Source organism: Anoplophora glabripennis, unplaced genomic scaffold, assembly GCF_000390285.2.
Source record: "Anoplophora glabripennis isolate ALB-LARVAE unplaced genomic scaffold, Agla_2.0 scaffold1487, whole genome shotgun sequence".
Lineage (NCBI taxonomy): Eukaryota > Metazoa > Arthropoda > Insecta > Coleoptera > Cerambycidae > Anoplophora > Anoplophora glabripennis.
This window is the reverse complement of record NW_019417560.1, coordinates 1,936-18,468: the sequence shown is the minus strand read 5'-3', so window position 1 is coordinate 18,468 and position 16,533 is coordinate 1,936. Positions and strand designations below refer to the sequence as shown.

The window sequence follows — 16,533 nt, the reverse complement described above, 5'->3', positions numbered from 1 at the left end:
TATCTGCAAGCGTCATTTAGTTCAAACTTTCCCCATTTAACCATTTTCCTATCTCTTATAGTTTCCAAGATGCCAATACATCACCAAAATGGTCCATACTGTATATTAGGGTGGCCCAAAAAAATTTTTTTCGTTTCTCTTGGAAAAATATGTTAGTTTATCATGTTTTAAAAGCCCCTCAAAAAATTAGCTTATTAGATCGAAACATAGTAGGCATGGGATGTTCTATGTAAAAACACGTTTTCGTGATAACTGAAAATCCGAAAAATCTTTTCAGGAAATAGGAAAAAATCCAAATTTAATTCACACTGTACCTACATAATGTTTCAAGTATTATTAATAACAAAATTAAATTAATCATAAGCATAGGTTGTATTTTTTAATCGGTTATGTATCGAAGTAAGTACCTACATGATTTTCATAAAATCTTTCTCAATAAAATTAATATTTATAAAATTTCTAATAAATACAATATTTCAATTGCAACAGTTAAACGTAGGTATAGGTATATTATTATGAAACATAACTTTGATAAATTAGTAAAATTTAAGAAAAAATTCACATTTAAATAGTTAGAGGTTTCATCGTCATATTTCTTATATTCAACAATAAATTATTTTTTTTTTAATTTTCAATATATGATCGGATTTTAGTAAATAAAATTTAAAACGCGAGTCATATTTGTGTCGTTAAATACTAACTATGCTAGAACCTGCAATATTCGTGTCAGTGGTGTATTGTTATTAATACACAAAATATTATATTTAAATATATTTAAAATTTTAGATATTGAAAAGGGGCAATCAAATCGCATGATATTGTCTCTGTTATTCAAATATTAATGTTATCTATTCTCCAATTTCAAAAAAGGGCGGTCCTTAGGATTCACAGAACATCTTTTCCTATAGTATAAATAATGAGAGAGCTTACCTTATCCCTTTATTTGACCAATTTCTTATAAAAAAATGGTTTCATCAAACTATTGCGGCAAGTATCATTTAACAATAGAACGACACTGCAATTATAAAAAAACAAAAGAGACGAATCTGAAACTTTTGAATTGGGAAGGAATAAAAGTAAATCACATTTTATTTTTATTGTATTTCATGTAAATTACAATAAGAATATCTATTACAATCAATACGTGTGAGAAGATTAAGTGATTCGAATGACATATGAAATGTTTCCATTTTAATAGCGAATAAATAATAATAAAACACATATTTAGGTATCCGACATCACCAACATGTTAAAATATTATCCAAGAGAGCAACCTGCGCTCATAAATTTGTCTTTATTTACAAAATAAAATTAATAAAAATTGGAAAAATACGGGCTTTTATTATTACTATTAAAATTGTAAATTTAATGCGATTAATTATTTTTTTTAATTCATATATCCCGTCAAGCATTGCAATAGGCTTCATCGACTTAAACCTAGCACGAAGCTGACATGTAATAACTACAATACAATGCAAACAATATTTACAGACAAATCATCAATCATAATCACTAAAATATTAATAAAATAGGTTATATATTAATATTAAATTATACATATATGCAACATTTGCAGTTCACCTCTAAATAAAAACTCTGATTCTTAAGTTTATCACAATTTTACACTAATTTATAATAGTCGTGTCGTTAGTTTTTTTTATCAAAAAATAATATTGACGAGCATTTTTGGCAGTGATAAACTACGTACCCGGAAAAATTACCATTTTTTATATAATAAAATTCTTCCCTAGCCTAAACTGAATTGTTAATTAAAAATGTATATTAATATACGTCTATTGCACTACGTATGTTTAAACAAACACTTTGAAGAGGTAAACCTGATAAATAACTTTTAAATACTATAAAATAACGACACATAAAGAACCTAATTATTAAAGTCTGATATAACTTAATAAACTTAGCATTTTAATGTGAAGACACGCATAGCTGGCCCGGTCAGAGCTGAAAACACCAAAGGCGGCTCCAGGTAAGTGACGAAACAAAGGTTGTTGCTTAAAGATATCCCACCAGGTAATTTTTGGGAAGCTTTCCCAACCGACGCCTGCGGGCTGTAAAAAGCAAAATTTAGCTAGTTCAACTTCTTCCATAATAATCGTCACAGCTACAGTCTCCCCTATATTTATTTCTAGTCACAACTATACTTAGAATAAAATTAAATCGGACTGAAATTTTGACTCTGAAAAATTATATTCTCGAAGATGTTGAGGGTAATTTTTAATAAATATCATTTCAAATGTCTAATTGTTTTTCGAAGATTTTACTTTATGCTTTACTAAAACCCAACCAACTTTACTAGCAGCGTTTTCAACTTATTTGCACTCAATGAACATTGAGACTATTTTCATCCTTCATTATACAAGTTGATAGAACAAAATGAAGATATACTCAGTGCGCACTGTGAGATTATGTTCCAATTCAAAGAGGGTGTTTTTTGTAAACATTTTTATATTTAAAATACCCATTTCGTAAAATCTAAACTGCGATACCCATATAATAGATGGTGTAACATCGACTTTGACACAACTTTTAAAGAATAACCCCTATCGTCGGAAAAACAAAAATAAATAAACAAAGGACGAATGTAAAATTGTTTTCGTTATCATAAAATGATTTCTAAAGGGTCTACGACCTTAAATATTGCGATGTCAAATAGTTTGGGTGTTTTTGAAGTTTCAAGTTTCTAGCTTTTGGATCTGGAATTATTTTTTTTTTTATCGTAAGCGGTTTTTTGAGTAATCACAAGAGTACCAACGAAAAAAATGTTTCAAATTTTTTGCTTGTCCTTAAAAAGGTCTATAGACTGCAATCAATTTTTTTGGTAACTTCACCGTAAAGCTCTTTTAGATAATTCAATTCCCTTCAATTTGAGCGTTTCCGGAGCCCCGTACGATGATTTGTCGCTGCCAAAGCAAAACAGTAATTTTTCATTTTGGCAAAATATTTTTTCTTCTATATGCCACGGCAACGTTTACTGCAACAGGCGTAGCTCGCGTAATTAGTTTCCTTTAAGAGAGAGCCAATCGGAATTTCGCGAAAGGAGTTTTTTTAGAAAGCTTATATAAACGATTTAAACTGAAATACAGCGGTATATCAACTTTCTTTAATTAATTTTTAAATTGTATTTAAAAGAAAATATTTTTGCCGATTGTGAAGCATGGATATGTTAAAAAAAGAATTGAAAGAAAATTTTTGTATTAGTTTTTTTTTTCATTTGTATACAAATAACATTTTTTGATGAAAAAAAAATATGAATTATTGCTAAAAACACATTTTCAACTTAAAAAATAAATAAAAAGTGAAAAATTACATTAATTTTCAGCAAAAACGACAAATTTAAATATGCCGGGAACAAATGAAAAAGTCTTAGCGCTTTGAAACTATCAGGGTTTCTGTAGGACATTTTGAGGTTGAAAATAAACAGTCAATATCCTTAGTTTATCCATTATTTGAACAAAGTTATGCCAAGTTATTCAAATATCCTTAATTGTGCAATTTTTTACCTTTATTCCAATCAATACTTACACTTCGAAACATTTTTTTTATCAAAAACCAATAATTACAACTTGTAGAGAATACTTTGCAGTTTTCAAAACCTTACTTGGACCGTACATAAGTACGACCATTACTTCCCGAGTAACTGATTGGCAAAGTCAAAAATGACTTTTTTGCTTTGATCAACGATAACTCATCGACAATAATCGTACAGGGCTAGGGAACCGCTCAAATTGAAGGGAATTAAATTATATAAAAGTGCCCAAAAGAACTTTATGGTGATATTACAAAAAAAAAATTGAAGTCCATAGACATTTTTTTTTCGTTGGTTTTCTTATGATTACTCAAAAAACCGCTGATGCTAAAATATTTTAAACTCCAGATCCGAAAACTGGAAACTTGAAGCTTCAATTTCCTTTTTTTATTCTCTACGGCTATTTCCTTCCAAGTTTGAAAACCACACAGAAATTTGAAATTTTTTAATATCCTTTAATGTTTGTGACTAATGTAGTAGCATTTCTCTCATATTAGTTGTTACGTAATATTTTAACTAAAATCAGTCAGAGATTTCAGCTTAGTGATCTGAATGCACTATTTCGAACCAAAATTTAGTTTCTCTTTAGGTTTTTCATTCATGAACAGTTAAAAAAGGTGCTGATAGTATTAGGAACATCGTCAGCAGGGTGAATTGTTTTGGACTCAAGACATAGACAAAAAAATGGTCTAGCCAAATAATAAAATTCTCTCTGCCATAAGACAGTTTTATAATACTTCTACCATTTTCGCTGGTTAGACTTTGAAGGAAATTAAATACTATAAGGATACTGCATTATATCAAACATGGTTTTCCATTGTTACTAATCTTGAACGATTTATTAAAAATTTAGTTTCACAAATCAATTTGGAAGATCGTAGAATTTATTATTTTAACGACAATAAGTTTATCGCAAAATCGCTTTTAGAAACTGTATAAAACCTTAGTTGAATAAAAATATTAAAGTTATTTATACGGCTCCGTAGCTTACGGCATGGGAGAACGTATCACATGGGAAAACACTTTTTGAAATGGACATAACTCGATTTAAATCCCTTGAGTTTTATAGACGGTATCTCAACGAAAAATCCCCGAACAAATTGGTGGAATTTTAGACCGTTCATATTGCAAAACCTATCAGCCACAGTAAATATTACACAGAATTTATTAATTCTGTTATTTCAAATTATATTTTTTTTACTATAAACATAAGGGAGACCTATCATTTGAATATTTCATATATTAGATTTTTCATACACAATTTAAAATGTTTTCCACGTTTGGAAAAATTAAAAAAAATAATATTCAAATGACAACAGCATAACAAATAAATAAAATAAAAATACATAAAACATAATAAAATAGCGCTTTGGACTAAATTTATTTACAGAGGGTTCTTAGAACCAAAACAATGTAGAACGTATTAGTTCCCAAAGACACCTCTGATAATAAGTACTCTAACGAAGCAATAAACAAATATCCATTCAGCCTCTACTTATAAAAAGCATTTAGCTAAAACAAATAAAATAAATAATATATGTTCACAGTTAGTTGTACTAAGCATAAGAATAAAAACATACGCCCCATAATAATATTATACAAAGTATCAAAGTACCTAGATTTGTTCTTAAAACTATCTATCACAGATAACGTGAAGCTTAATCCGACTTTAATGTTCTGTGCCGACATAACTTACAGATAACTCCTCTAACTCTCCTGACGGAAATGTGTTACACATCCCCCATGGCAAAAATAATGGAAATATGATCTAAAGATGTTCGTTCTCTTATCTAGAGATTTGTTCACAGAGGGAAATATACAGCATTTTAACAACAAAGTATTTTTTCGATTAACATAACGTTCTTGTAGAAAGTAAAGTGATTTTTATGGTGAAGTTTGAAAATAAACGTAATTTCAGTAACAAAGTCCTATGATGTAACAGTTTCTACTGCTCCCGGTGACACGTATATTATATCTATGAAAATAGTGACATTCAGGTATCCCTGCAACCCTATTTATCCGCAAATACACAAATTGAATTGAAAGGAAATCCTGCATGTACAAAGGTATCGACAGAATGACGACTAGTTTGCGAATGCCTGTGTATTGAAGCTTGCGGTTTGTTCAACTCAGCTTTAGGGCTTAATTCATTAAATGTTGTTCTAGGATTTGAATAATTAACACACAACCCATACACATTCGTAAGCTGATTAATAAATTATCATTCGTGATTTACTGCAACGAGAAAAATGTATATATAAATAATCGTTGTTAATCGTCTGTCTATAATTAGATCTAATATCTATAGTAGTATGACCGTTGTCTTCACCACAAAACCAAACATGGCCTTTGGATGGATACAATCAGTTAAATTCTAATTTCCTGGTTATAGGACCAATAGCACTTCTCTTCCGCCTATGCGTAGAATCTATCTACCAAATTGTTTCAATTGTCCTGTAATGAAATTCGGCAAATGGTATTGAACAGTTCTATTAAAACAAACTACAAGTACTTACTCTTAAGTATGCATATAAATTATTTTTAAATTACCTTTATCATTGAGTACATAAATTGAAAAATAATAAAAAATAGTATCTCAATTTTAAATGAAGAATTGTAATTATTTTTAATCTCGTTCTTTTCCGTCTATATCTAGTAATGTTTTACATATTTTCTAGGATAAAAAGGTTAAAAAACAAAGGAGGTACTGTACATACTGGACATTTTCCGCTTCTAACTCCAGTATGTAAATAAAATTTATTTTCACTATATTTTTCAGCGGTATTTATAAGATTGGTATCTTAATTACTATCGCAAACTAAATCATCAAATTGCAATATCTCTAAAACATCTCAAAAGGATCGAAGGATCAATTTGTTATATTGGCCGAGGGAAACTAGCATTTGACCTCGACAAAATTCCCCCAAGCTCAATTTTTGCACAAACGTTCTTTGAGGTGTCCCAAACCCAAATCCGCAAAAACATGGGTATCTACCCAAGTTCCAAGATATTGAAGGTCAAAATTTTTTTGCAATTAGCTCACGTTTTGTGAGAGTTGCAGAGAATTTAATTATCTACAAGATTGGTCTCTTGAATTTTTACCCGAAACCTCGCACTTTTCAAGGTCAAAGTTTCAAAATCAAGTTTTGTTGGTATGTAAAGTTGTAGAGAATTTAATTATCTGTGTGGAAACGAATGCAATTTCAAAAATATTTTTTAGAAACTGTAAATTTACCAGTCTTGCAGATAATTATATTCCCTACAACTTTTACATTGACTTCATGGACGTCTGATGCATAGGAAACGAGATATTCGCGAAAAATCGTTTTCTTTGCAACTTTGACCTTGAATATCTTGAAAAAGTTTTGAGGAAAAATATAGGAGACCAATTTTGCAGATAATTAGATAATTGAATTCTCTACACCTATTTCGCTGCTCAATGCATTAAGCGCGAGATATTCGCGAAAAACCTTGTTTTCAAAACTTTGACCTTGAATATTTCCAAAAGGGCGAAGATTAAAAAAAAATGCAAGACATTAATCTTATAGGTAATTACATTTTTTACAATTTTCACAACAAACGGATGTCCGATACATAGAACGTGAGATACTTTGACCTGCAATATTTTGGGTAGCTATCTTGTGATTTTTGGGATTTTTTTGGATTTGGGTTTGGGACACCTCAAAGAACGTGTGCAAAAATTCAGTTTGGAGGGAATTTTGTCAAAGCTTCCTCCTTTTTTGTCTAATTTCCTTGGGCTATACAGGGTGGTCCGAATTTTATGCAGGAAAATTCGAGGGCAGATAGATCTCTTTAAAATATTATGTGTTTGCCTTATAAACATAGGTCTGGAACGGCACCTTTTGGAGATATAGGGTATTTATATCTCCGGAATCTATTAACCGATCTCAATAAAATTTGGTACATATAATGTATGATAGTAGGCCTTATATTCCATGAAATATGAGCTTTAAAGGTTCAACCAGTGGTGTACAACTGGGCGGGGGTCACCCTTTTTTTTACAAAAAAACCTACGCCACTGCATTTTTTACATGTCATTGTAACTGATTTATATTTTAATGCATAAAATACGTAAAAGAGGTGACTTTAATTTTTTCCCTAAGATTCGCCGTTCTCAAGTTATTCATACCAATACAATCCCCTTGAGGCAGACACGATAATATTCGTTTATGTTTAAAAGTAAGTGCAATTATTTACACTCCTTTGTACTCCACCTTTGAGGTAGTGTACGATATAAACAAAAATTTTTTTTTAAACCTCAACACCCCGTATCTCTAAAACGGGGCCGTTCCAGACCTGTTTATAAGGCAAACACATATTATTTTAAAGAGATCTATCCACCCTCGAAGTTTCCTGCATAAAATTCGGACCACCCTGTATACATTATTGGAGAGATGTAAACCGTATAAAATTCACCTCCCTATTTCTAGATCCACCTGCCGCTACTAGTATAATCTTAAATTTTTTGAGATATGTCAACTACCATTTTTGTTTTAAAGAGCATAAAATCTCCATGGTTTTTTAATAAATTTGGTAAAAAGAATGCAAACCGTTATTCAATTTGTTGCTCTTTATAACGAACGAGGAATATTTGAAATATTTAAAAATATGAAAAGTCTCTACGTCTCATTAATGCGAACACAGCTATACGAGTCAAAAAAGGAGCTAATTTTGTCATAGAAATTATATTTTAATACAACTACAAAATTATGACATTTAATTTTTACAATTAAACACAGGTTATTTATTAGGTGTATATCCACTCCAATAGACAAAAGCGATCATGCAGTTAGTACAACACATGTTGCTACTCAATAAAAACCCAAAAAAGCTTAGGCGCTTATACATTAAAACCGCAAACGCCTTTATTGTAAAATTCAGAAGCATTAGGTGCAACGTTCGTCTCAAAAACTCAGTTGAAGCGTAAGACAGCTGCTGCCCACCAAAGCCACATTGCAAGATAAATAGAGAGGACAACTGGTTGGTAGTTTAATGGTACATACGTAATCACGACTACAGATTTTATGAGCTGGTCGCACCCAACCGAGACAGCCGTCGTTCTGTGAACAGAGGACATTTAAAATAGGATGTGGTTTATGGAGCACCCAGAGAAGAGATGGAAAATATCCAATACACGGACGCCCGCAAATCTTGTTGAATGCAAAAAAAAAAATTATTGCTGAAGAAATATTAAAAATTGTCATCATATTAAATAATCAACAAAATGTAAAACATAAAATTCACGAAAAGAACAATTTTTGAATTTGAACAAAACTAAAATAAAAATTAATAAAATATATAATTTAACAATAATTATCCTATGCTAGATACAGTTTTCATCATCCTCGAAAACGTTTGCGGACGCCCATGTTCAAAGCTGCCATTCCTGAACAATGTTTGTGACAAAAGTTGTGCAATTAGGCACCGCAGGGATGGAGATATTTCAGTTTTTTCGGTGAAAAAGGTCGCAATTAGGCACAGACAGCAATGATGCGGCTGCGAAAATAGAACTTCGAGTTCGAGATTCAACCCCAAGGGTTCGAGAGGACTCCAAAAAAATGATAATAAAAAAAATGTTACCACTTGTAATTAGGAATGATTTTACTTAAGCACAATGAAAATTTTAAAAATAACATTTGAAATATTTATAATTACACATTTTTATCATCGGCACTTCTATTTCTACATTACTTTGGACTCTCTGATACCAAATTTTTAAATACTTATATGTTAAAAGACAATTTCATACCCAAGAAGTATTCAATGATTTCAACATGAGAGGTACAATTTATTTTCTTTGTTACGAGTGAGGATATTTATACGTCTATACTAAATTTTATCTACGTCTAGATTTACACCTAGATGTTTAGTATGAAAGAGTACTTGCAACTGCTTAATATAATAATTTTTATATTGAATGGAAAATAATTTAGGCGTAGTTTTACTGGATTAATTTAAAACAATAACAACAACCTACAAAAGTAAATCTATTTGCTCACATTTAGTGACATTATATAAACATTTTTCAATCAGAAAAATACTATTGTTCAAAAATGGCAACTTAGTAAATTAATGTACTGACATGCTGAAAACAAGAATTATTTAATAAAATTAAATACAAAACAATTCTGCTGTTAGTAAATTTAAACAGTACATATTTTCATTCATTATTAATAGGTACTAAGTTCATTCCAGTTAGTGTGAAATCATTCATTTTTCAGGCAAAGTCATAACAAATTATACGCATTTCCACCTCTGTTGTAACAATGACAAACATGAAATAAAAACGTGTAGACTTTGTGTAGTACGGTACACTTTTTGGTCGGAAAAACAAAATTCTTTGTGTATATAATAAAAAACTGTGGGTTTTATTAGTTTACAAATGTACATAAATAATTAAAATATGAAATATGTCGCAAGTATGTAACAACAGTTTCATTGTTAGTAACATATAATATACCTACCTACGAATATCACCTAATACAAAAAAATACGATAAACCCAGTAAGTGTAGAATTTGTTTAAAAATAGGAAAAAAATAAAAAAATATGGAGAGCGTAATTATTATTTAAATAATAAATTTCCTCAATTCGCTTGCTTGCTGCCAAATATTTCGACAGTTGGCAACAACAACAAAATTAAGTTTTATCTACATCAATAATACCACCGGCAATGAATAGTTTATTATATTTGCCACATAATTAATATGAATGCAAAACTAAATTCCGTAAATATGTTTATAGTCGATTTAAAACCACTGAATATTTTAATGTGTAGTTACATTGTAAACACAAGTAAATAATTAACTAGGCATTCGTTGTTATCCAAATAAATGATGAACCGAAATCCATTATCAAAAAGATATAAATTAAATATTTTGACCTTTTACGTTAAAGAGAATATATATCCACATTTACTAGGATATAAATTGTTATCATAGAAAGGTTATACATCATAACCGTTCAAAAATAAAAAAATTGACAATATTTTAATATTTTAGAATTTTGAGTTAAATGGAAACAACGAAGATATGTTTAACTTAATTTTATAGAATAAAAAACATGGTTCCAGATGGATACAAACCAACCCTAATGATAGATAATTCGTTTAATTTGTTAAACACACACGTAATATCTTACTACCGAGTTCTCGCAAAGTCTAAAGCCAAAATGAGAAATTTTAAATAATTATATTACTTTAACTAATTCTGTTCCAATACCAATTCACAGGACCACAAAAAAAAATGAGTTGAGGATTCCTTGTACCAGACCAAGTGGATTATATATTTTTTGGGTCGCTGAAACCGAATCCGAAACCTGTTTTGCCCCATCACGTCAGCGTTTTTTTCTATCCTCAAAAAACTGCTTGAAACTATGAAACCCAACAATATCAACCCTTAAACCATATAACCCTATACTTTCATAACTCAACAACCTTGAGATCGATAATCTATAACTCTAAATCCCATAACCTGAAAATCTATAACCTCATAAAAACTCATAAATATCAAATCGCAATAAACTGCAAACATAAAATGAGCAAAAAGAACTTACAAGCTAAACTCCAACCTCAACTTCGGAGAGTTTTAACTTCATAATTCTACACCTCCATCACTTCATAACCTCATAATCCATAAACTCCATAACACTGAAGTGTAACATAAGAAAATTGCATGTCACAATATAATATAGGGTTATGCGGTTTTGGATCACTGGGGTTATAGGCTGTTGGGGTTATAGGGTTATGGAACTTCAGGGTCATGGGACTTCAGGGTTATGGGACTTCAGAGTTATGGGGTTTGTGGGGTTTATGGTTATGAAATGATGGATGTATAGAATTATAAAGTTAAAACTCTCTCCGATATTGAGGTTTCAGTTTTGCGTGTAAGTTTTTTTGTTTTATGCCCATTTTGTGTTTGCAGTTTATTGGGATTTGAGATTTATGAGTTTTGGGGTTATAGATTTTCAGGTTATGGGTTCTACAGTTATAGGGTATCGATCTCAAAGTTACTGAGTTATGAAAGTATCGGGTTATATGGTTTAAGAGTTGATATTGTTGGGTTTCATAGTTTTAGCGACCCAAAAAACATATAATCCACTTGGTCTGGTTCAAGTAACCCTCCACTCATTTTTTTTGTAGTCCTGTGTAATCAGTTCATTCGCAATCATTTTAGTTGATAATAAAATTAAAAGGAAGGAGCTTCAGCAAATACATTTTTGATTTGAGTAAGGAAAAAAACAATTATGAACTGAACTTATTAATAATAAAAATAATAATTTTCTAGACACTAAGCATGATACTGTCTATAATTTATTTATTTGTGGCATTTTCAGTAACTTTCTTTTAATTAATTGGGTATTCCTCCCACACTAAAGATGGTAAAAGTAAATGCAGAAATTATTCCACCGACATTCGCGGAAATAACGCTTTTAAGAATATAAAGTTTCAGGTTTATTCCCTGTCAACTGTAATTTCTTATTAAAGTGTTTCAACAAAATATTTTAGTTATGATACTACTCATTTCCTAGTATCTATATTCAATAATCTCAATTTTTTTTTTGAAAATGTAAATAATTATTTTCTTTTATTTTCTCTCGCCCTGACAAAATTATTAAAATATGTGCCAAAATAATCAGTTTTCCCATAATTTATTCGACGATGCGGAAGTACTGGTTTCATTCAATAAATATAAAAGAACTTTTAGGGAACGCGTAACTAAATTTTTTCAATACACACTGTGATGTAAGTTTCCAATTAATCCAAAAACAGATAAATTTCTGAAGGCGAAAAAATTCAAGGAAACTTATAATAGCTAAAAATTTAGACAACACATTTAATGATATGGGTTTAAAAAGAAAGCTAATGCATTAAAACTGAAAAAAATATTAAAAAAATAATATGGCAAAACCAATACGGTTACAATGACAATGTTTTAAGCAAAATTTCTTATTTATATTACCTGAATGATAACTATTGAAACAAAAGGAACGGTAAATAAAATTGTTCATAAATTTTCAAAAATTCTAAGTAAGTATTAGGTGTGTACTATTGTGCTCAACAGTGTAAATTGGTTAAATGAAGCTTTCTTTTCAAAAACATGCCTTAATTTGAAGTCATTTTGCTAATGTAGCGACTGTATGTATCTGACAAATGTTGAAAGAGCGCAAAATTATAAAACATCCTTTAACTTTACGCTACTGCGGCACATTTTTTTTTGTTTTATACTTATTATTAATCAAATATTAGCTATAAGTCTATACTTTTATCTATTACGTTTGTGTTATTAAAATTACTAAACAAAATGATGCGTAAAAAGAATATTTGAGCGAGTCACAAAAAAAAGGTAATAGGTACTTGTACAGTTCATTTTGCAACTGTAGGAAATTACGCTTTAAAGCCATTACTTTTAGAAGTAATAAAAATACGTAATATTCCATTCTGTTTCGGTGAGTAAAAAGAATACACTATATGTCAAGCATTATTATCTGACACAGAACGATAATTTATACCCCCCTATCTGCAATATTTTGCAATCCTGCTTTAATATAAAATTGGAAAACAGCCATTTGACCACAATCTAACTACCTGCATTTATAAAACAAGTAATTTTCATCCATTTGTATACTGGGAATACATTATTTAACACCCACTACAATTTGATCTGTAACATTTGGCGTACTATGTCACTAATATGTGAATCAAGGATATTATTTTTAACTCGAGAAGATATTCGAGTCTATACTGCGTTTATGTTAAATTCCATCGAACTGTTCAGTTTTAAAGGTTTTCATTATTTACTATTTATAAGAAACATTCTCTAATATCTCTCAGTTATGGCATGTTAATAAGCTACTAAATTATATGCAACACAAAACGGATGTCTGGTTAGGAAGCTACTATCACGATACTTGTACCTTCACTTGATTAGGGGCGTTTTCCTGTGGTTAAAGAACCTGAACTGCAGTCGCAGTGTTAAGTCTTTTCGGACTGTCGGACAAAAACATAAAAAAGTCACTAACATGGAAAGAGAGGCAATGGACAATAAATAAATCGGGAGAATACAGTGCAATCAATCCACCGTTCTCAACAATGAACTGCATTAACATGGCAGTAATTAATTTATTGCAGTCAATTTTCAAATTCAATGTGGAACAAATTACGAAATGTCGATACATATTCACATTTTAACACTGTCTCGTTGTTTCAATAAAACCTTTAATCAATACGAACAAAGAGAAACCGTTAAATGAGGAGCATTTACAGGTTACGATCAGCGTTAATATAAATCTAAATACAAAATACCCTATAAAACATATATGATTTTTATACAATACAGGATTTCTAATAGTAAAGAGAATTTTTCTTTCGAATAGTATTTTCCGTAACATTTATAGATATGCCAGTCTATTTTACTGTTTTTTTGTAAAAAAGAGAATAATTGAATTCCCGTAAACAATGAAGTCTCCATAATATACTGGATAAATAAAAGAACTCATTTGACATATTAATTTTACAACAAATTGCAATTAAAGAATATTTTTAATTATTAAAATTGTCTTCAATAAAGAATAATACATATATGCAATAAAATTTAATTTTAAATTTTTATTCTGCAAAAAAGGTGTTTGTTATCCGATTTACTTCGTTTTTTTTTTAGATAAAGCATAAAAATATATATTATTAAATCACAAAACAAAAAAAAATTATTGGGTAACTAATTTAATATTCACTGGATTATTATTGGATTTAAGAAGAAAGTACAAATTCCTTTTAGGTTTAGGTAGAGATGAAAAACATTAACAAATTAACTTTGATAATGAAAAATAAATTTTAAAAAGTGCGTATTTAAGAGTTCTCTATGCTTCATTTTGAAAAGAAGAAAGCGAAAATAAATCGAATAACAAATACCCACCCTCCATTTTTAAAAGAAAATAATATTTCATTTTATGTAAAATTCCTTATTATTTTCTATTTCCAATAATTATAGTAGTTATTTTTCCATCGCCCTATACGGGAGTATGTGATTCTACTCATTTTATGTTTCTTAGCCTTTTACATAGGTAGAAAAAAAAATGATAACGAAATTTTCTTGGGAACTCAAAAACAAATGGATCATTCTTTCTGAATACAACTGTACATCTATACATCTTGTATATTTGCTTAAATTCATGGAACCAATGCATATTTATGCGTTTTTAAGCAAAGGACGTTTTTTTAACCAAATTTCTCTTATAAACGAACTCATTTATAATCCACAAGTAGTATTTGTTGTTTGATAATGGCGGTTTTCCACTAAACGGACAGTTGAGTTTATGTCCTGTTTGTGTTTTCTAGAACACGAAAAATAAAAACAAAACTGAAACAAACCCAAAACTCTTGTTTTCATCAAGCGGGCTACATTTTGTTCGAGTTTTGTTTTTGTTTTCGTTCCTTTTCCACTGGTTGTCGCGAGGAAGTCAGAACACATTTTTCCAATAACCAACCAACATGTTTAGAGAAGATTTTTTTATTCTTAGTTATGGCTGGTTTATACTGAAGTCCTTGGAAAAAAAGTAAGTGTATATATGTACGGTTAAAGTGTTTACTTGGTTAGTTAGTTTGTATACTAGCAAGTAAACACCTTAACTGTACACATATATATATATTTTTAACAGCTGTAATTCATTAAAATATTGTTTTTGGGAAGAAGAAAACGCCAACATAGATATTGGGATTGATCACTTAAGTAGAAAACACAACACGACCGTTTCCATTAAACAAACTTGAGTTTCAAAACACGTCAAAACCTTTTGATGTGACCGCTTTCGAGCGGGACCTGAAAAACAAAACTACAACTGTCGCAAAACACGCCAGTCTTTAAAAAGTTTGCGAAAAGTTACAGTTCTGTTTTATTCGACACAAGTTTGTGTTTTATTATTGTTTTGTCCGTTTAGTGGAAAACCGCCTTAAGATTCGAAGTATGTGACTCATATAACTTGGGAATCGGGCGGAAAACTTGGAATATTTGTTCTTTATTATTATTTTATTAATTTATTAAATAAATTTAACAGCATCAAGAGCATATACACGTACTGGTTCCATAACAATCTCGACAATATTACTTGTACAGAGTCGGTAAATAATAAAAAATATTGTGCAAATCAAAACAAATATTTGACATGTTGTATCGTGTGTCTCAAAATTTATATAAGATTTGAATTTTGAGCCTTTGTGCGGTAAAGTGTTGCTAACAGAAAAAAACAGCATGACAGCTGACAATTCGTCAATCGAGAAAATTATCGCATTTGGCATTCAGAAAATTCAGGAGTGATTGTTGAGAAACAAATGCATCCACGTTATCGGACCATTCTTCGAAAATGCGGCTGGTCAGGCAATAACAGTTAATGGTGCTCGCTATCGTGACATAATCCAGTTTTTTGTGCCTAAATTGCAAAATATGGATGTAGACGACATGAGGTTTCAACAAGACGGTGCCACATATCATACAACCCGAGAAACAACTCAATTACTACATAACTGGTGGTGTAATTTCCCGTTTTGGTGATCAGAATTGGCCGCGCAGATCATGTGATATAACGCCGTTGGATTTTTTTTGAAATCTAAGGTTTATGCCAACGACCACCCGCACCTTGAAGGAAGAAATTGAGCCCTATATCAACGAAATTCAGACACATTTATGCAAAACCGTCACGGAAAATTTCGACAAAAGATTGTTTATGTGTCAGCAAAACCATGGAGGCCCGATATGCTATTCAATATACTGTACTATGGCTATACTGTGTTTTTAATTTTTAATTTAAAACCTATGTTTTCTATCAAAATTACTTATTGCGTGAATTTTGAGACACTCTTTATATACAGGGTGTCGCGCTTAAATGTGATACAAGCCTGTAGCTTCTTTATTTTTTGATCGATTTAAAAAAAAAATTTTTGAATATACGTTAAATAAACTGTAATTGTGATAC

The 16,533-nt window shown here is 30.2% G+C and overlaps 1 long non-coding RNA gene across 1 annotated transcript; it reads right to left on the bottom strand.

The window, feature by feature from the left end:
• Nucleotides 1–1,081: 1,081 nt before the first annotated feature.
• Nucleotides 1,082–13,587, bottom strand: LOC108916047. Its single transcript, XR_001964755.2, has 3 exons — nt 13,483–13,587; nt 8,572–8,628; nt 1,082–2,069 (listed from the first exon to the last, which is right to left on the bottom strand). It is a non-coding gene; the product is annotated as an uncharacterized LOC108916047 (long non-coding RNA).
• Nucleotides 13,588–16,533: the final 2,946 nt, after the last annotated feature.